Source organism: Dromaius novaehollandiae, chromosome 1 (assembly GCF_036370855.1).
Source record: "Dromaius novaehollandiae isolate bDroNov1 chromosome 1, bDroNov1.hap1, whole genome shotgun sequence".
NCBI lineage: Eukaryota > Metazoa > Chordata > Aves > Casuariiformes > Dromaiidae > Dromaius > Dromaius novaehollandiae.
Window position 1 is genome coordinate 133,017,686 of NC_088098.1, and position 20,901 is coordinate 133,038,586.

Genomic DNA, 20,901 nt, shown 5'->3' on the forward strand with positions numbered 1-20,901 from the left:
AGTGGATCTCAACTTACTGCAGGAGCTATAAGTTTAAAAAGTATTTTAAGCTGGTGTAAGCTGAAGTCTGACAGACAAGCTCTGGCAAGTCTTATTCCAGCTGTTTAGGATGTTATCAGCATACTTCTCTGCTCTGGGACAGAGTCACAGTGCCTGTCAGAGGTTATTATCCTCATTTTAGGGGCTTCAGAGGGAACATGCTTTCTGCATCTCAGCTGCTTTTGGCCACAGTCCAGCATAAACTAGTGTTGAAGATGTAGACCCTCCGTCAAGCTTTGTGTAATGCAGGTAGAGTGCCCGTCCAGCTCTGCAGCATCTCATAGCATCTGTGACTTTCTTGGATACTTTCTCTGGAGATGTCACATGTCAGTACTTGCTCATCAAGTCTGAGCAGTGAATGGGCCTCTCCTCCCCACCAAGTCTTCAACCGATGACCGCCATTTACAGCTTTGAGCCTGATGGCAAATGCCATGTGACATCCTTTGACTCCGGAGTGACGGGGCTGATAGTGGCTCTCCGTCCTCACAGTCTGGTGATGAGCTGCAGGAGGTGACCCCACAGCCAGCACCTCTTTGCATAGTTCTACTGCCTGGGCAGAAATTTTAACTGATGTAGTTAAAACAATGAATTTCTGGGTGAGGAGGATAATTAAATGCTCTTCTTCTATATCCATGTTGTAGCATGGTTATAGAGAAAAAGAACAATTTTTAATACGTTGGATACTGAAGGTTCTCTGTCTCTACAGCTGGCTGGAAAAGAACACAGGGATTTAATAACCTCACTAAAGTGCAGGAATCACCATGTCACATCCCACAAGCAGGATTTTAACTCACTCTGGAAACAAAATCTTAGAAGGGTTAGTTCACTTCACAGTTACCTTACTCATGCCTTCTGTATTTAGTATGTCCCTCAAACAAAATTTATTCACTAACTTCTTGTGTTACAGAGATAAAATAGTGTTTGCTAATATTATGCGAGTTCCAATAATTTCTATTTGCTACCATTTAATATTAGCATGCTCTGATAATTGCTAGAATTTAATTTATTTGTTGTAATCTGAATCTCCATGTTCCACAGGTGATAATCAGCAGTCTTTTTCTTTCTCTGTCCCATGAGAGACGGTGACCTTATAACTTCTTTCCTTGCTAAAATTCTGCTCTGTTCCCCAGGTACCAATCACATTTCCTTTCAGATTTGTCTAATTGATTGATGGTATTAAGCTAAACTCAGAGCAATTGCTCTCGACCTTTATATAGCAACTGGGTTGTTACTTCTATTTCAGATCTGAAGAGGAGCTGGTGTTCCCAAAAGAAAGGCTGTTGTGCCAAAAGCCTGTCTGCTTTTCCCAATGAATAGTTTTACTTCTTCCCCAGAAACTTTGCTTCATATATACCCTCAGACCATCAGAGCTACAATAATACTATCACTCAAATCCGCAAGAGCCAGAATCTACTTCATATTGATTCATACTGAGAAAAACATTTTTGGAAGATTGCAGTTTCCTGGATGCTAGCCAAAATTGCATGTGTTCTATCAGTATGCTGCAGCATAATGTACAAGCTTCAAAAAGGATTAATACATAAAGTCAACACACATTATTACATTATGTTAAGTTGATAGCATCAGTCTAATCATTAAAAGCATAGCAGGGTTTAATATCCAAACAGCTGTATCCATTTTATGCTTTAAAATCAGCCTGTCTCCAAAAAGCAGGATGGGGTTTCTCGGGGTGTTTTTGTCGGAGTCAGGCTCAGGTTCGCCTATCAGCATAACATGCCCTTTACATCTGGTGGAATTCTTTCTTCTACCACTGTGGCTGTGTTGCAGGTTCTGAGGGTTAATATTTAAATAACCAAAATCATGAGCTTTATAAAGTCATACTATTTGATATTGTTGCATGAAGGCCCAGTTGCCATTATAAGCTCAAGGATGCTTCCAGTATCTGATTCAGACAGGGAGGTATTACCTGGGAATCTCAATTATCTGGAGGAGAAGTTTCAAATATCTTTGGAAAGGAGAAGGAGAAAAACATATGACATTCCAGTATTGTTTGCCATGCACAGGATTCAAACATTTATGCCCATCGTGCATCCATTAGTATTTAGATTTGATGTCACAGCCTCTCTTGTGCCCATGTCTAAATAAATGGTTGGTTGCTTCTGCAAGCTACATCCTCTAAGGTCAGGATTAACTTTGGTTGTAGTGCATCAGTTTTATGATTTAGGTGTCATATTTCAGTTTGGAAAAAAAAAAAAGGAAATCTTTATTGGCACATTCAAGAATACAGATGAAATTACTCCAGAAAGACTGTGAAAGCTCAGACATCTCAATAAATTAAGGTTGGAAACTTCCTTCATTTGGCACTAGACTTCAGAATTACAGATCAAAAACCAAATACAGCTATCAACTATACTATTTCACTTTTCACTGATGTATGTGTGTTTTGAGATGGCGAAGTCAAAGGCAGATCTGGCTGTACTTGTCTTTCACTTATCTCCTTTAAAGGGTTAAAAAAATTCAGACTTCCATTTTGGGGCTGTTTTAAAAGAAGTGTCACCTATCTCAATTGAAGGAATGTGTCTATGTCCTTTGAGAGCCCTTCTAATTACAGAGGTCAATGTGTCCTTGAGCTGTGAAGCAAATGATGTTATCCAGTTCAATGTATTGTACATTATGGATGATTGTTTCATCTTTCTATCCAAAAGTAAGTTTTCAGCTTTTGCTCACAGGTTAACTTTAATTACATTATCTCCTCTGGAGATGAAGGCCCTATAAGTACCTAAAAAGACAGGCATAATTCATTTACAAGTACACATGCAATAAATTTCCTCCTCTTAAAACTGACTTCTAAGCAATACATTTTCATTTCCCAATATCGTATTCACCTGAACACTGACTTTGTGAGAGCTCTTTGATCACAGCAAAGAGGTTACTGTTTTGTACTTGCCAAACTGACCGTATGAATGTCTTGCCCAAAGAGTTCTTAGCTACACCATGATGGTTAAAACAAATGCTTCATTCTAGCGGTGAAGAATTATTTTCTCGATGTTTTGGAGTACATAATTCTGCGAGTGCAGAAGTCATGAGGAAGAAAACTGGGTATTAGCAAAACAAGCTAAACTGACAAACATACCAGAAATAATTATCTTAACTTAGAGAACTATATATAAGGTAAAAGAGATTTGTAAATGGAAGCAATATTGGTCAAGCTTTCTAGCACAGAAAATCTCCTTCCAATCTGAAGTAGAAGCAGAAGTCTTCCAAGTATGGGTGGAGAACATTTGTTCTAAGTTTAACTTAATTATGTTGTTCAATTAATTAGGAACTGTTCAGTTCCTCGAAAATATAGGTGACCTCCTGATCATGAGGACTGAGAGCTTGATTTCACTCACTGGCTTCAACATAAAGCCATTAATCACCACTCTTTCCTCTCATACCAGTACCAGCCTTCTAGACACTAATCAAAATAAGCAGCAATAACCTGCTAATTGCCAGATCCCCCAGGACTGACACAATTACCTCCACAAATCAGCTGTCATCCGCAAGTCACCAGAAAGTTAGCAGGGCATAAGCAGACTCTCAGGTGCTGCTGCAATTGCTCTAAGCAAAGCACTTGTGGCACCCACCTCACCAGTGAAAAGAGGCATCTATCCAGCGAGGACATTCCTCTAGGAAAAGAAATTATACTGTTTTCCCCAAAAGCTTTAATAATGCATGTACAACTCCCTGCACATTTTCCTAGCTTATATCTTTCGCCCATCATCACAGCTACAATGACACTGTTACTACTTATAGAACCTGTCACAGTATTATATTGAATTCTTAAAACTATCAATGCAGGATACCATGGTAAATTGTGGTGATGAAGTTAATTGTTCATTAAATACACCTTTTCCACTCTAATTTGCTTGTATTTTCTGTGCTTGTCAGTACTATCTGCAAGAAAACATACCAAGATTTTAAATGAAGAAATGCAGAATTCCTCAAAAATTTTTTCACCTTATTTATCAGTTCCAGAGGAATATCAATTACGTTTAGTGCTCCCTTTAACAATTTTAGTTACTCTTTTATTTGATTTTAGCACTTCTGAAAAATACCAGACTCTAGCTTTCTGTGCTGGTCACTCTCTTAAGTTATTGAGAACTTGTATTCAATCAATAAATTGCAACTGAACATTACAGAAATCTTACATATCAGGTATGGTGTTTTGGGGATCACATGACAGGATAGACACTCTGATAGCTGCACTGCCTGAGCTCCAAAACCTCACCTTCCCAAATGCAGGCTGGTAGCTGATGGTATAACCCATGGCTTAAAATACTACAGGCAGCTTATGCCATGTGCTCTATTCGACTACAGGTTAGTGTGTGAAGAATAAAACCTTTAAGGAAAGTTTATTCATGTCTTCCCAAAAAAGTGACTCATCTGAATTCTGGTGGAACCATCTCTTTCAGCATAAATTAATGTCGTAGTTCTCCCATTTTCCTATAGTAATTACCTTAAGGTAATTATATATTCAATACACACTGATTGTGCACAAAGGCATAGGCTTCATGGCATGTTCTGTGGCCACCAAAAACACAGGCTGTATTTTTTATGAAAATATAACAAGGTGCAAATGAGAAATTTCAGTTTCATATCAGATAATGTATACTGGATCCATGGACTGCTTATTAAATTGGTCCACCATTGTGTCTATATCTGGGGCAGCTGATTTTGATTTCATTATTGATCTATAAGACAGAATTCCACCATATCATTAACATATTACAAAACCAAATTCTACTTCTCAAATATTTCCGTTGCTTTGTATGACTACTTTTGCGTACTATCACTGTTTCATAAACTTATTTTTAAGGGTTTGAATGGTGACTGTGTGCCTTTTCAGTAGAAATCGCTTGCTCAGTTAACAGTGAAATAAATTTGAGGTAGAAAGAAGCACTTCACAACTTTTAAGCTCTGCAAAATGATGGTCTGCACATTGCTGCAATGCACAGCTAACACATGGACTGTGGTTAGTGAGCTTATTGATTGTTCTCAGGCTAAACAGGAAAACAGCATCCCAACATATGATCTCACTTATTCTCCAGTGAAATCAATGACAGCATTGCAAAAGAGATCAGGGCAGAGTATTTCATGGCAGAGGCACTGCCTTTTCCCTATTTGGTTCCGTTTAATAAAACCAACATTTAAGGCAAGAATTTCACCGTAGTCATACTCACGCTATGATTTTCTCTTCATTGTCTCTGACTCATGAAGCAGGCCAGTGATTCTGCATTGAAATCCAGCTTCTTTGCATAGCACAGATGACAAAATATCCAGAGGAGAGTGGGGTGTAAGCCCCCGAGAGAAGGGGACCACCTGTGCACTTTCCTGAATAGGCAGGCTCTTGCGGATGGCTGTCCAATTTCCCCAAACCTCCTAATGGAGAAGACCAATTAGAAAGCAGAGGGCAGCTCTGCTGGGTTGATTTTGAGCCAAAAGCATCTGGGGAAGTCCTGCGGGTGCTGCATCCAGCTGAGGGGGGAGCTGGCCCCCAAGTGCCATCCCCTCTCCCTTTTGGAGGTGTCCCTGGGGAGAGTAGGTTTGTCCCTCTTGGCCAGGTGAGTGGGCTCTGCACTCCTGAAACCTGTTTGACCATGATGAGAAAGAAGTTTATTTCAGAGTTGCTAGCTGAGTCCTCAGTACAACGAACAACGTATAAGCTTATAACAGCACAAATTCACAAACCTTTGGGAAACACTCTAAAGAAGGGGTGGGGAAGAGAGAAGTATGCATAACATCCTCCAGAGTGCCAGCACTGCTCTGCCACGAGCTAGCATAAGCCCTCGTGAAACCTTCAGGTGATAACAAAGGGCAAGTGGGACAGAGGGAAGAGCAACATCCTGTATTTCAGCACAAACCTTGCAGCCTGAATGCCATTACTGTGCTTGGAGTTCAAAACAAGGTGAACTGCAAGTCTTCCCAGCTTTCTCCCATCTGTGATTTATGGTTTTCCAAAGAAGAGGAGGTACTCTGAGCTATGAGTCATTTATCCAGGAGTACTTTGTATCTCACATAATTATTTTAAAGAGAAAGGTTTTACTTTTCCAGTAACTGAAATATCCCAAAGACTGAAAACTAGGAAAGGAACAAATTAAGATGTAGTATACATGGCCCATTTGTATGGAGAACATAGTGTCTCACATGTTTATTCTTCTCATTTTTCTTTGTGTTGTTGAACATCACGTGAGCCAAATAAAGAGTAGCTAGCTAGGATTTGCTTATTGATACTGCTGATAGTCAGGTCCCTGATTTCTAGAGGAATTATAAAAAATACTGGTTCCTGACAAAAATGCAAACAGGTCAATTTAGCTACCAGATACTAAGATGTCATTGTATTCCTTTTTCCATTAATTTCAGTGAGTAATGACACATTTATAGAGTGTTTTTCTCAAATACCTTATGACTGGCAGCTGTCAAAAGGTATGTGGTGTTTATGTGTACCTTCATCTGACTGCTTTGATGGTACAGCTCTATTCAAAAGATAAAATTAAAAGATAAGGTCAGAAAACAGAATCTCCAAGTTTATTTGAAGAGAAAGAAGAAAATCCTAATTACATTATCGTGATAGTGTCCAGACCATTTTTGCAAAACAAACATGGAACATAGGTATTTAGTTTGGAAGATGAGTTCAAGCCACAACTCAAGAACTAAACCTTTTTGTAAAATGATGGTCGATTAAATTCTTAAAACTGATAGTCAAAGGAGCCAACATTCTAAATACTGAACTTCTTTAACTTGTTTCAAGTGGCTTCTTTCAGTCAAGTTTCGGTCTTCATTTTCAGGAAAATGAGCTATCCAGAATTCATGGTCCCTTTTGAAATTTCAATGCAGTGATATAAATTATATGATTTGAAATGTATATATTGGTTAAGAAGAAAAATAAGTACTCTGTATTGGTAATTTCCAATTTCAATGTTAGAAGAAAGGAATGTTAACTGAAATACTTAAGCACAGAGTTGTTTTTGGCAATTAACCAAATGTGTTAATCACTGAAAATAATCCTGCAACAGTAGACATCACAGACATACCATATGGCTTGTTTTTAGTTCTCAGGCATGCTAAATTTGCATTCACTCTATATTGCTTTAAGCGCATCCTCACAGAAGTGAGTATTCTAGTTTTCTAATGACAATTTGACAACTAGTTGAAGTGCATACTGCTGACAACACCAGAACAATTACAGCTATTGCAATTGAAGAAAAAGAAATTAGTTCTTATGGCTGTGTCAAATTTGGCCACTTCATGTTCTAAAGAACTAACGACTAGATGAGGCTATAAATATGCCTTTTCCTCTTAGTACTTGTTATTAATAATTATTGTAGGCATTAGATTGTTATTATTTTTATATTGTATTCCTGTAAGTCGCTGGCAATGTAGACCTATCAAAGAGCATGGTGTATCTCTAGCAGTGATTCCAGGAGGTTTATGAAGAGACCTGAGCTGATTTCTCTGGATTCCTATAGTAAATTATCATGTCAATGCAATGAGAATGGGTGAGGAGCTGTTGTCCATTGCGAAAGATCTTGTGAATCCATACTGGACAGAAAATTTTGGAAATGAATAATCTTTGTATTTTTAGATTCAACTTTTATGTAGACCTGGAAAAAATGGTTATCAAGTGTCTGAAAACTGAAAATCAGAAGGAATCAGGACAGTCTGGAAAATCATTAGAAGAACAGTTATAAAATTTGTATTGTAAGTGGTTTCTGGGGCTGACTTTCATATTAACATGGCATTTTTAGGATACCCTCAGCACAGTGTGGTTGGAAGTTCTGCCTTCCCCTGACACCAGTGAGGTGTACCGTGGAGAGCCCAAGGCCAGGATTTTGGAGCACCACTGCTTCCTCAAAAGGACAGAATTCAGTGTCGGAAGACAAACGAGAGTTTTCCACAAGACTTGAACACAAGACTTTTTAAGGCACTTTTGAAGTTTGAGAACAGATTAAAGTGTCTGTATAAACAGCCAAGAAAGTTGTCATCTAAATTGAAGATATACTAATGTGTTCTCACAGCTTTGACAAGAATAAATGTGCCATCATAGAAATAAAAGACACGGCTTTTTGTCTCTAGATTATTGGGACTGCTTTCCACCTAAACAGCCCTGACTTTTAGCTCTTATGTGCAAAAGAAACCCATTGTTTAGCATAAACCTGGATTTTTCTGCATTCAGTGACAGATTGACTGCTAATTAAATGGCAGATATTTGAAATGAAAAGGAAAATTGAAGTTGACAAATACATTGAAAGAGAGATAGGCAGTAATCTCAAGGTAATATCACTCCATTTTACATCCTGCAATCCCTTAATAGATACTGTTTTTCTAGAAATCATGCCCACTATTTTTCAAAACTTGTTAAAAATACTTAGGCAAAGTTAGTAAGAAGCTTTAGAAGCTACAGGACAGAAGAAGTGTGGCAAACTTGTAAAAAATTGAAGTACTTTCTCCAGGCTTCTCTGGTTCTCTGCAAGTCTCTTCCCAGTTCCTTCAATTAACCTTGCTACACCTTATCATATCAGATTTGGGGTATTTTTTCAGCACTCCTTTGATTTTGTTAAATTGAGAAATATGCCTGGTTGAAGGGGAAACATGATCTAGTGACAATGTTTGAATGACATTATTAGTGGAGCTGAAAACTAAGGTGGTTTGTGAATGATAACTAGGGATTATTTAGAAAAAAACTTAAACAATGAAAGAGGAAAAACACTGAAACAAAGATACTGCATTCATAAGTAGCCTAATAGCCCAGATTTCATTTGCCATCATATAGTACCTCAAAGATTTCAATTCCATAAAGATACATTCCACTGAATCCTTTTACATGAAAGCTTTACTGATTTCTTCACAGATTGAGACTGGATTTTCATTTTCATTAAATAGTTTAACATTGCATTTTGAGATCTCAGGTTAAATACTGTCTTGGAAGTTCTTAATTAAGAATAAAAGTAATGTACTTTCTGAGTACATTCTTTGAGATTTCCAATGAGATTGAGGCAGTCTCGGAGGCAGATTGGTGCTTTACACACATATGACATATATTAACTTTGCAAAGAACTAGAACAGTTAAAGACTCTATTGATCCAAGTAGTTATTGATTCTGGACTGCTACTTACACCCCTTTGCTGAAATTTGTCATCCTCAGGCCCTTTTGTAGAGCATCTGGTGCCCCTTCAACACCGACTTGTACAGGTGGAAGGTGTCTGGTGTTACTGTGGTTGTCTTTACAGGGCTCTAGGTATGGGATAGCTCACATCTTCTTTTCCAGCATTGAGCAGAGGGGCAGATAAATTATCTAACATACACAGCCTGGCATTTGGTCTCTAAATAAGTGAAATAATATTCTATCAAACACCTGAACTTTTCTGTCTGGCTTCTTCAGATCCCAATTTGATTCCCGCTTAGTTAAAGAATAAGATTTTACTCTGTGTCATGTCAGGCCACTAAAGAGCAGTTTCTACACACATTTGGAGACTGCTTTAGAAGAAAATGCTTTGAAAATCATTATCAGAATTTGAAAGACTGGAATTATTTAGTAAGCATCTTTTTCATTCTAATCTGTAACAAGACTGAGGAGTTGAACGCTGAAGCTAGCAGTGGGATTTTGCAGCCCTTCTTAGGTTTCCACCCACTGGAGCCCAAGATAACTGTCTTCGTGACTTCCGAAGAGCGGCATGAGGCCCAAGTGGGAAGTTTTTGAAATTTTTGCCCTCTGTTTCCTCAATAAAAGACTAGATCCACAACCAGTACAACCCAGTGTTCTCAGCTGTCATTAATATGATATGCCACTAAGAATCAGTTGCAAGGTATAAAAAGGATGAAGGAATATGATTATACTACATTTTGGTTTTATCAAAGAAAGACCCAATGCACCTGATACAGAAAGACAGCATCTGTGGCTCTGCCAGCAGTAGGTTATATTGAAATACTATAAATTTAGGTGTGATTTTTGGTGAGATCCAAATAAATTCACAAAATCTCTTATCCAAGTCTGACCTCCTGCCCTCATGGTCCTCCCATTCTGTTGCAAAGTTATGTATTTGCTCTCTGCTATTTCATGTGGGGGTGAGGGTGGGAGAATATGTGAAAGCCTGATTTTTGCAGCAATTCTTTGTAATTATTTCCTTGTTGCTTGCTGTTTTCCTCACCAGGAGCTACCAACCTCTGTTCAAATCATTCCCATGCTGCAGAGAGGTTTAAATCGCTGTAAACATAGGATTCGGACTGCTTCTTCTATTTTTATGTTAGTGAAAATCAGTTATAATCAGTGTCAGTTGATAAAATAGGAAGAGTAAACACTTGGAGAACATACACTTTGGTATTCAAAAGGGAAATTTCACAGTCTTAGGTGTTCAAGTAAAACTTTGATTCAGCAAATCCTGAATTTAGAGTTTAACCTTAAACAGGAACTTAAATTCTATTGAAACACAGAGGATTTAAACATCCCCAGGAAGTCAAAGGTATGCTTAAGCACTTTTCTGAATCAACGATTACACTAGTGTTTACCCAGATGGGGTAATTCTCACTATTGTCTCTAACTTACATCTGTTAAACATCCCCTAATACTTACTTTCAGAATTTATCCTTGTCATTTTTTTTTTTTTTTTTTGGTCTTGTCAGACTTTAGGGTTTAAGACCCGAAAGGATCCTTTTAACAAGCCGTCTGACAGTCTGCACATAAAGGCTTGATTTTGACCCCATTATCCCAGCCTGGAGAACAGTTACTCATGGTTAGCTAAAGCATAGCTTCCAGCAAATCACCTAATCCTGACTTGCGGGTACCAAATTTACTCTTCTAATGTCTTGTTCCAGTTGTTGATTCCCATCATTATTAGACATTTGTGCCTTATTTCGTGGTTGACTGTGGCTGGCCTCAGCATCCATTCATTGACTCTTGCTGTGCATATCTTTGCTAAAGTTAAGGGCCTCTTAGCATCTTTCTCTGGGAAGGCACTCGCAAAGCCCATGTCACATTTCAGCCGTCTCTTTGACAAGCTAAACAGAGTCTCCTAGATTCCTATTGTATGGCATTTCTCCCCAGTCTTTTGACTTTTTTAATGTAGATTCCAGAACTGTCACGTTCCGCTTCTCCTGCTCTATAGTAGTTTTCAGTTTCTTGTTCACTATGATCCCTGAATCTTTTCCAAGGCTCCTTATGCTGGGGCAGAGAGCCTTAGTCTGTCGGTGTGGCCTGCATCCCATATCACTTTTCTTTTGACTCTGTTAAAATGATTTAGACTCAGCTTACCAGGTGATCTACAGCATTCCTTGTTGGTGCCTTGTCCTCAGCACTGTAGAAGCATTATATACATCTGTCTGTGTAAGCTTAAAACAGGCAAATTTTTTTAGAGGTGATTTTATATTTACTTCTAGATCACAAATGAAAATGAAGAGTATCACCTGGTACTAATTTTCATGAAAACCACTTAGAAATGCCCTCATGGATTGCTCTTTGAGATCTGCTGGTTTACCAGCTCTTAGACAGTTTGGTGTAAGCTTTGTTGATATTGTAGGGTGCTAATTTCTCAGAGTGTCATGAAACAAATCAAAAATACATCCATTGCATCTATTATATATAGCACAGCAATCAACAAGCAAGTAACCTCACTGAAGAATAAAATCAGGTTTGTTCTGACAAATCTTTTTGCAATCAGATTATGCTGAGTGACTTTCATCAGTCTGATAGTTCATTACTCTGTTTTTGTATTTGCCTGGGGTTGAAGCCGGAAGAAGTGGTCTACAGATGCCCAGGACAGGCTGCACTGTGTTATAACAGTAACCAAGGTCTGGACATCAATCAGATGTCTTCTTGCCTAACTCCTTTATGCTGATGGTTATTCAGGCCAGCTAGTTTAAAAGTAGCTGTCAGAGGAGTATACCATCTATCTGTAGTCCCTTATTGATTAATAAACACTTCCTCTCCTTTTCTGATGCATTAGTGAGTTATCCTGCGTCCTTCCAAACACAAAAATAATTATTTATTGAAAACTCCTTTTTTTCCCCATCATTAATAGCTGTTTTATCATTCGTCTCTCTCATGACAGGTATATTTAGTATCAGTAAGATTTCTTTTGTTCCTAATATAGTTCTTTAAATTCCTTGTTACCATTCCCACAGTCACCTAGGGATATTTTTATGCGGTGCTTTCCATCTCCATATTCTGTACTCCAAAAGTTTACATTTGGTTTATACTGATTGCTGTCAATTCCTTCCTTTTTTACTGTAACATTTGTTACTAAAATTCTCATCATCATCTTCATTTTGCTACTGAACTAAAGTGGTCTTTTAGCAAAATATGACTTCTTTTCAACTGTACATCATGACTTTTTAATCATCCAATATGAATTTCTAAGGAGTCCTCTGAGAAGGCAAAAAAATGAGACTGCCAGGCAGAAAGTAAGTTCTTTTTCTCATAATTTCCCTCAACTTGAGAAAACTCTTCTTCTCTGTTTTTCCACACTGAATGTAATCAGATTGTGATCACTGATCTCCAAGCTTTGCCAGCTTCCCCTCCATCAACTAAGCATTTTTTTAAGCTAACAGAACAAAGCCTGCAACAGAACTGTTTTGTGTTGGACACAATAACGTTTGTGCGAGTATGTTACTATCTACCGTTTGGGATTCTGATGTATTACTACAGGCTGCCTGTGTATCTTTCAGGCTGAAATCTCCCACAATCTCGCCAACAATTTTTTCTTCCTTTCTCCATTGAGCACAAGGGCTCAGAAACTCAACCATTCTGCTTTCTTGTTCTGACAGTGGCCCATAAGAGCCACCACTACCTGTCTCCCCTGTCCCCTTTTCCATTCCCTGGTTTTGTTTGATAAGGATTCAGAGTCACCATAATTCTGAATTTCTCTCAATTGTGCCATGTTGGAACAGCTCCAAGATTATGACTAACTGCACTATTGACTGCAATAAAAAAGGAGAAAGTGAGATATGGACTCTCTCGCTTGGCAGATAGAGGTCTCGTGTGGGAGGTGGAAGAATCCAGCACAAGTCTGAGCTCCCCTCCATGCTTAGCAGCGCAAAACAATTTCCCCTTGCACCAGCTGGATACTTGGCATCTTCTCGGATATGATAACACCAAGCTCAAGTCCTCTGCTACAGGTCAGCGGAGGCGGAGTTTGAAACTAGTTTAAGTGATCTCCCAAGTATATGCCTTATCCATGAGGTCCTATAGTGGAGGGAGACCATTTGGAGTTGCCAAGCTTTTTCTTTATTATTATGGTGTTTCTTAAGATCTGTCAACTGATGCTAGAAAACAATTGGCAGCTGAAGATGCCATATGCGGTGTGCCTGCCTCTCCTCTCCAGCCCAGGCGTAAGGCGCTACCGCTGGAGCACAGAGTGCTTGGCTGCTGCAGCGCCAGCCCCCAGCACCTCTGCACCAGGTCCCAGCAGGGTGTGGAGACACGGTGCACGGCTTACCTTATTTGTGCAGATACAGCCCCAAGAAATACGTTCAGTCTTTGCGTCAAACAACTATAACACTTGATAAGTTGTTCTGAATTTCAGGAAAAAAAAATCTAGATGTAGGAAATGAAACTAGAGAGAAAAGGTAGTTGAGAAAGGCTGCCAACTCTAGAATAGAAACAAAAAACACATTTCTTCACACCACTACAAGAATCTGTTCTGTTATCGACCTACCTGAAGGAAATTTCTTGGCTCTATCATCTCTGTTTGTTTTGCTTTCTTTTCCCCTGTCTTATTTTTAATTACCTTTTACTTCCTAACATATTTAGAGTACTTCCATTTAAAACAGCTAGGACATCACAGCCCCTACTTGACGTCAGACATCTGCATGCAGTAACACCTAGTATTTGAGTTTACATAACTTATTTGTGACTTGTTATTAAAACTGCTTGCATGATGAAATTAAATACAGTTTACATTTTGTAGTGTGTCTGTTCACTTGCCTGTAATCAAACTGACAGCTTTTCCTTTAAACAGTCAATCAAGTCTCCAGTTCTTTCCTGCTCTGTTTGTTTGATTGGAGTTGAGGTGTCATAAAACAGAATGGAATATTTTACAAGTTCTGAGTAGAAGCTTTAACGTCTTTAGGACTGCAATTTCTTTTGTTCATAAAAGCTATATTATTAAAAAAACTCTGCTTTTAATTGCACAATTGATGCTAAAATTACCAAAGCCACAATGTGAATTCTAAATGTTTTTCTCTGTCAAAACTAGTGAAAAAGCCTATATATTAAGATCTTAATTGATTAGATTATAACAACAGTTTCACAAATGAGGGATAGTTTTTCCAGACCATTCTCTGAATAGAGCTGTATTTAAAGATAAGGCAAAATGATTCTGCTGCAGAACAGAATTTAGGCACTGAGTGATAAGTCTGCAGCTGAAATAGTAGATGGATGTTTGAAGTTCCAAATATTACCTGAAATTTTTGATTACTTAGAATGAAGAACATGTTGTAAGTGTCCTGAAAGGAAAGGAAAATTAGCAACGAACATGAAATGCCATAAAAATTTATATGCAATTCATTTAAAGGTAGACTCTTGCCAATGTGTAGAAAAACTCCCAAACATTATATTTCAAATCAATCCTCAGTTTCAATTTGTAATACTTGGGATGCTGCAAGAGCATCAAATATGGCCATATTTTTATTCTTTTCATCATACCCTTTGATCTTTTCACATATTATACACAGATACTTAATGATCTTACTGCTACAGGCCTCATGGGATCCCATATTTAAAATGTCTCCCTCAAAGATCTATTTGAAATAAGCATTTGAAATACTTATGAAAGCACTATAATTAAAAGAACTTTTTGTCTATAACCTAAAACAACCACATAAAAACTAGGACAAGTTTTTCAGTACTGGCTCCTGCTTTGGGGTGTCTCTATTTTGTACCACCAAGGGAACCAATTTCAAGAAGTGATTGGTACTTTTAAGATATCACAAAATTAGATTGCAGTGTTATCAAGAAATTATTTCTGATAAAGATAAATAAAATAAGAATTCAACCCAATAATATATCATACAGATATTGGGAATGCTGTTGTCATTTATGTTGTCATTTATAAATCCCTTAAAATATACTTCTATAATTGGATGATGCTAACCTTGTAAAAAATTATAGCACAGGTTTAGAATATCATTTCTCCATAAACAATTTGAATAGGACGAATTACAAACAGGAATGATACCACTACCAGTATATAAATCCCTATCTTTATAAGAATATCAGCTATAAAAGTGATATCTTGAAGCCCTCTTCCACATGAAAGATGGGTATAGTGCGATAAAATACAAGGAGTATAAAACAGAATTGTATTCTTTACTTCGAGATCTGATGAACTAAAAGTAGTAGCATGTAAAGGATGTTTTTTTCCAAAGGCTTAGCTGTGTGTAATTCCCATAAGGCTGAAAATGACTAAAATGATCAGAATAAAGAGACTATAGTTTCTCTTGTACCCAGCGAAAATGGCTGCGTTGATCCCAAGAGATGGGGAAGGAGTTCTTATCTTGCTTCAGCTACCTACAAGTTAGGCACCTGGGCTAAACTAGGGATTTCTGCTCCCTGTATACCCACTGCAGAAAGATGGACCTTTCTGTTTTCTGGAGCCTGACCTCTAGAAGGCCATGCTTACAGCAAAATTCAAATTTCACCTGGACATACAAACTGCTTGATTACTGTACTACTGATTAACTAGAGTTGTAGCAGATGATGGCTCTATAAAAGTGAGAATCTTCTGAACATATCACTGACTGTAATAGTTAAATTCTATAGTGCCAGAATAACATTTGAAATATCGAGCCTCAAGGGATGGTGGATTCTCATCACCCTTCCACTTTTTATAATACTGACAAAATTAAAAGAAAATTCATATGTACTTTCTCCCTCTACTCTGCATAGGCAATTCATAAATAAAATGACTGCAGACATTAAATGAGGTCTACCAAAATAGCTAGAATTCAAATTAACATGATCTAGAAACATAAAAATTTACTATTTATATGGTCAAAAAGAATCTTCATTCTCATAAAAAGGAAAAAAAAAACCAGAAAAATAGAACAGACCCTTCTAAACATATCAGCAGTCTTCCAAACCTTTTGAGGAAGAAATTCTGATTATTCTACAGATTTTCATGGATGGAAAAAAGAAATCATATACCGTTTCAGTGACTGAAGCACTTTTCAATAGTTCTCCAGACATTATAAGATTGTGTTTAGCTGCTAGAAGCAAAATCTAACAACCTAATTTAGCCAGTTCCTGTTTGTAGAAATTAAAAATAATAAAAGCTTGTTTGGACTAGTCATTTAAATCCATCTTTTGTTTTCTCCTGGAGCTCTTGCAGCTACTGACACTTAAATGTATAAGGTTATAACAAACCAGTCACTGAAAGAGGGCAAAGTCTTGTATCCCGATGGTGAAAAAGCTTATTTAACTCCTCTTAGAGGCTTACAAGACTTCCTAGCAATAGTAAAATCTTGCAATACATAGTGGATCGAGACAATAGTACAGATTTTCATGACTTTTCGTGTTGCATGTATGTAAATATTTCCGTAGGAGTGTCTGAAAAGGAGTCCATTCTCCATGTTAGTCAAGACTTGAGAGTAAGACTATCCACAGGTTTCTCTCCCTACAGCCTCCATCTGTCTGGGCAGGTGCAAAGTGGTGAAACCTAGGATGAAGATAGGAGAGGAGCAGGAGACAGCAGGTAAATGGTGGCATAGCGAAGCTGTGGAGATGCTAGTGAGGTACAAAGTTTAACAGGCAGACCAGTACTGTTCATAGGTGTGAAGACCCTCTCACCCCAAGTTTTGCTTTTGGGCATCTCTGAAGTTCGGCTGGTTGGCTCGTGATGATTGGTGGCAGCAGTTGGTGACTGTGCTTTGCCTTGTTAGATTTTTCTCTGATTTTTCTGTGCTTTTTCTCTGAACGTAAATAATGCTCTTGAATCATGGTCATTAGAGCACTGTAAAAGCATTTGATATTTTCCCCTGCTGTGCTTTTGCTTTAACTGCAAATAACTGACAGCAGCAATTTTGTTTCTCAGCACAGCCCTGACTAGATATAGAGTCCTTTGGACTAGTATCTCATCGCTACTCCCCAAACATTACAGAAAGAGAAGTCTTTATTGCACGTTTTATGGTGGTTGGCTTTGTAGACTCCTGTTACAGAGACTGCTGGAAAAGGCTGTCTAAAATCCTTAGTGACTTTGCTGTTAGCTTGCAATGGAGCAGCAGCTTCAATGTTCTATATGCAGTGAACTAGTATGAACATAGAACAAAAGGGGAGACCCCCTCCTCAGGAAAATAAGAACAACCCTTTGTACAGCCTCTGTATAAGCTCTCCCCAGCCTTGGGAGAGAATATATTTCAGAGCTGTCTGTGAACTTTCCCCAGTCATAAAGCTACCTTCTGATTTTCTTGGCTGCACGTTCAAGACACTCCCTGTAGGTCTAAAGCAGCCATTCAGCATGTTTTGACAGTGGGGCATACTCACAGTGCTACAGGGAATAAAATGATATCCTCTGGCCAATCTTCTTCTATTTTATAGTCCAGCATTGCAGCTCTCCCATCGCAGGAGGTCCCCTTCAATTGCTACTTCTCGCAGGTTGGCTGGTAGCATGGTGGTGCAGAGGGTCTTCTGGGAGAGGAAAGGCGACTCTGCATGCTCTCAGTCTGGGGAGGGTATCGTACCTGTACTTCAGTTTCTGGGGTCATGCTCTAACTTCTAAACTAGCATGTAAAATGCAGGATGAAAGCAGGAGAAAGTGGCCCTGGCTGTCATGCTTGTGCTGGGCTCAAAGCAGTCACTTGCTTCAACTGTGCCCCTGAAGGAAGGCAAGTAGAACCTAGGCACTGCTCTGCATCTGTTCCTGATGGTCAAAATAGCAGCAATTTTGTTTATACTGTGAGAAATCGGAAATAGAGGAGGCCAGAAAAATCTCCAGGCTGCATTTCCCACAGCACTGTTTAGCGTAGCTTTTGTGTTTTTTTAACTGGGGAGGAAAAAAATTTCCCTGCGTGTTCTCTGTAGAATACATACCGTCTTTAGAGACTACGCACTGAAAATGTCAGGCCAGAAATATTTCAAAATATCTCGATCAACTGCACACCTTTGTCACTGTTCTCAAAGCATCCAAAAAATACTTTATCTTAAATACTTCATTATGTATCCTGGCATGAAGAGCTGCAGGAGGAAAAAACTGGAAGTATTACTAGTCATGAGTCCATTTATCATAAGTAAGATGAATTTACATGTTCTCAGGGTACCCAGCCTGAGCAGTGTGCAAGGAACCATTTAAACAGACATCTACTAGTTTTCAAGAAATTGAAACAGCTGTCCCTGAGATGAAAGGTCTCATTCATAATAGCAGCTTCCCACATTAAAAATGAAAATGCCAGCCTGATATGTCATCTTAAATTAAGCAGCAGTAATGTTCAGACATGGCCAATCCATCTAAATTGAAGCCAGAGAATTATTTTAATTTCAAAGTACATTTTGATTGTATCAAAAACAGGAATGTGTATTTTTCAAAGGATATGAGGCATATTACACTAATTTTGCCAGAGTTGGAGCAAGGACTAAAACCTTTGGTCATTAGGTAAATTCCAATTTCTTTTTGGCATTCTAGCAACTTAACTTTCCAGGTTTTGCAGTCAAGGCAATGATCACATTTGCATTTTCCTGGGCAGCAAATAGTGGGTGAAGTTTTTCCCATATCTTTTATTATTGAGTAGCTCTATCACTTTTTATAGGTAAGGGATTGATCTGAGTTAAAAATGGCTCCCTTCAAAATCATTTGGTGTTCATCAGACCAGGACTGACTTGGTTTATTACTATTAGCAGTAGTAGCAGGATAAGGATGAATAATTACCTGATTTTTCCCTATATTTAATTTAAATCATAAACCACTGTATACCCTCTCTGTTTTTACAAGGCACTTAAAAGCTATCATAGCCTTTGTCAGAGTTTGAACTGAGGGAAATTTAGCTCAGGAACAGTTTCTTTTTAACTGTCCTCCCCCCATATGCATTTTTTTTCCTTGTGTTCGGGTATTACCAGTGCTTTCATTAATGTTTCATTTTCTGTCCCCAGGAAACATCTGCTTCGGGCACATTTCCCTTCCGATCCCTGGTGGACAGCGTGACAAAGGAATCATTTCAGTTTCCAGCAGTATCTACATCATTTGTCACCAAACCACCTTCGCTGCCCCTCACGGCTCCTTCTGCCTCACCCTCCCTGACCTGAAGGTCTTCATATATTTGTAAATAACTGTTTTTGTCTTCACAGCTCTTGCAATCCTCTTTATTTTAAAATAAAGTTTATTTTGAGACTGGGCCATCTTTTCTGTGTAAAAGGAAGGGCTTAAAGAGAAAGACAGGTATGTATGCCTTTACAAAATATTTTCTTTAGCTTTTTCAGTTTATTTGACAGGTGATTCCTGCTCTTTCTGTCTCCCAGGATTTGCCTTCATTAAATGCACTGACCCATGCTTAGAAATACATTGAAATAAGTGGTGCTTCCTCACAGGTCTCCTTCTTCATCTCTAAACATTGGGTCCTTCTGTGCTAAATCAAGGCAGAAGAGAAAAGTTTCCTAAGGTCCTCTGTGAGAGGAGTGAGCAGTGCAAACCCAAAAGGAGAAGAAAGGATTAATTCGAGCCTGAAAGCTCTTCGTAAGCTGGGAAGGTATGTCAGGAAGGTGTTCAGCACAGACAAGAACAGGATACCCAGGGAGACAAAACCTGAGGTTAGTTTTGTGGAAGCTGGTAAAATTATGAAATCGTAAGAAAGGATGAAACTGGAAACTGCAGAAAGGCCTTGAAATGGAGCCCCGACTCCAGCAGGGCTGCTGCTGCGGGCTGCTGCTGCAGAGAGCCCCCGTGGGCTCGATAAGGCTATTCAGTGTGTGTTTCTGTACTATGGGTTTGTTGAGAGATATTAAAAGGGAGTCTTGGCTGTGGAAGAGAAGGGGAGCTGGGGAGGAGACAAGGAGGCGGTGGTGCCAGTGCCCGCTATTGGCGGGAAGGGGCTGAGACTTTGGGAAAAGTGGCACTGAAGCAGGATGGGCTGTGGATCCAATTCACTCCTCCGCCAGCATGCAGTGACAGGCATTAATTACATCAAAACCTCAGTAGTGTTTTCTCTCTGCAAAATAAGTCCATTGTTTACACTTGAATCCAGCGATAGACAGACTATGTTGAAAGATGTGTATGAAAAATGGCTTTGAAAATCCAGGTTCTGTCTCTAAAACTCTTTTGAAAAATGAAGACTTTCAAAATGTAGAAGAATGAGCTGAAAACCTTGCTATTTCTACTCAGAGTGAAGAAAGACTGTCTGGAAGCTTCCTTCTTGTGCTATTTTTGCATTTTTCTTGGAAGCCCTTAGAGTCTCAAACTGTAACTCTGTGTACGTAACATGTCTGTGTAAAATGAAAAATGTATCTGAATATATCTGCCATAAAAACAACAGGAATGCAGAAAAAATGTGCCTCTGGCTAAGAGAATCTGGAAAAATAGAGATGGAAGGCTACAGGGACCTCTTTGAAAGGGTTAGTAGTTTTCTACTGGTGGTCTATGGAGCCCTGGAGGAGTGTGCACGATATATCTGTGGAAGGAAACCAAGAAAAGCACACATATTGCGAATAGACTTAAATGTGCTATCCAGAGACCTGTACCTCCATTTCAAGGTTTTTAACAGCCCACAAATGAGGAAAAAAAGAAGAAGAAAGCTTGAAAATCACAAGTATTCAAGACTCTGAACATGAAATTTAAGGGTTTTTTATTATTGCTAATGAAATAGATATGAAGGTCCCTACATACTCTGCCTAGGGTTTAAATCCTATCACAAAACAGAAGGTAATGGTAACTAGCAAAGGATTTTTGC

General features: G+C 38.6%; 1 long non-coding RNA gene across 2 annotated transcripts in view; it reads left to right on the top strand.

Annotated features, from left to right (window-relative positions):
* Positions 1 to 19,353, top strand: part of LOC135329699 (uncharacterized) — a 30,356-nt gene extending 11,003 nt beyond the window's left edge. Inside the window, exons 1-2 of one of the 2 annotated variants that reach the window (XR_010391277.1) lie at positions 16,651 to 16,724; positions 19,112 to 19,353. This is a non-coding gene — a long non-coding RNA (uncharacterized LOC135329699). Of the gene's footprint in view, positions 1 to 16,650; positions 16,725 to 19,111 lie in introns of those variants that run through there. The other variant, XR_010391280.1, reaches the window with a different exon arrangement.
* Positions 19,354 to 20,901: the final 1,548 nt, after the last annotated feature.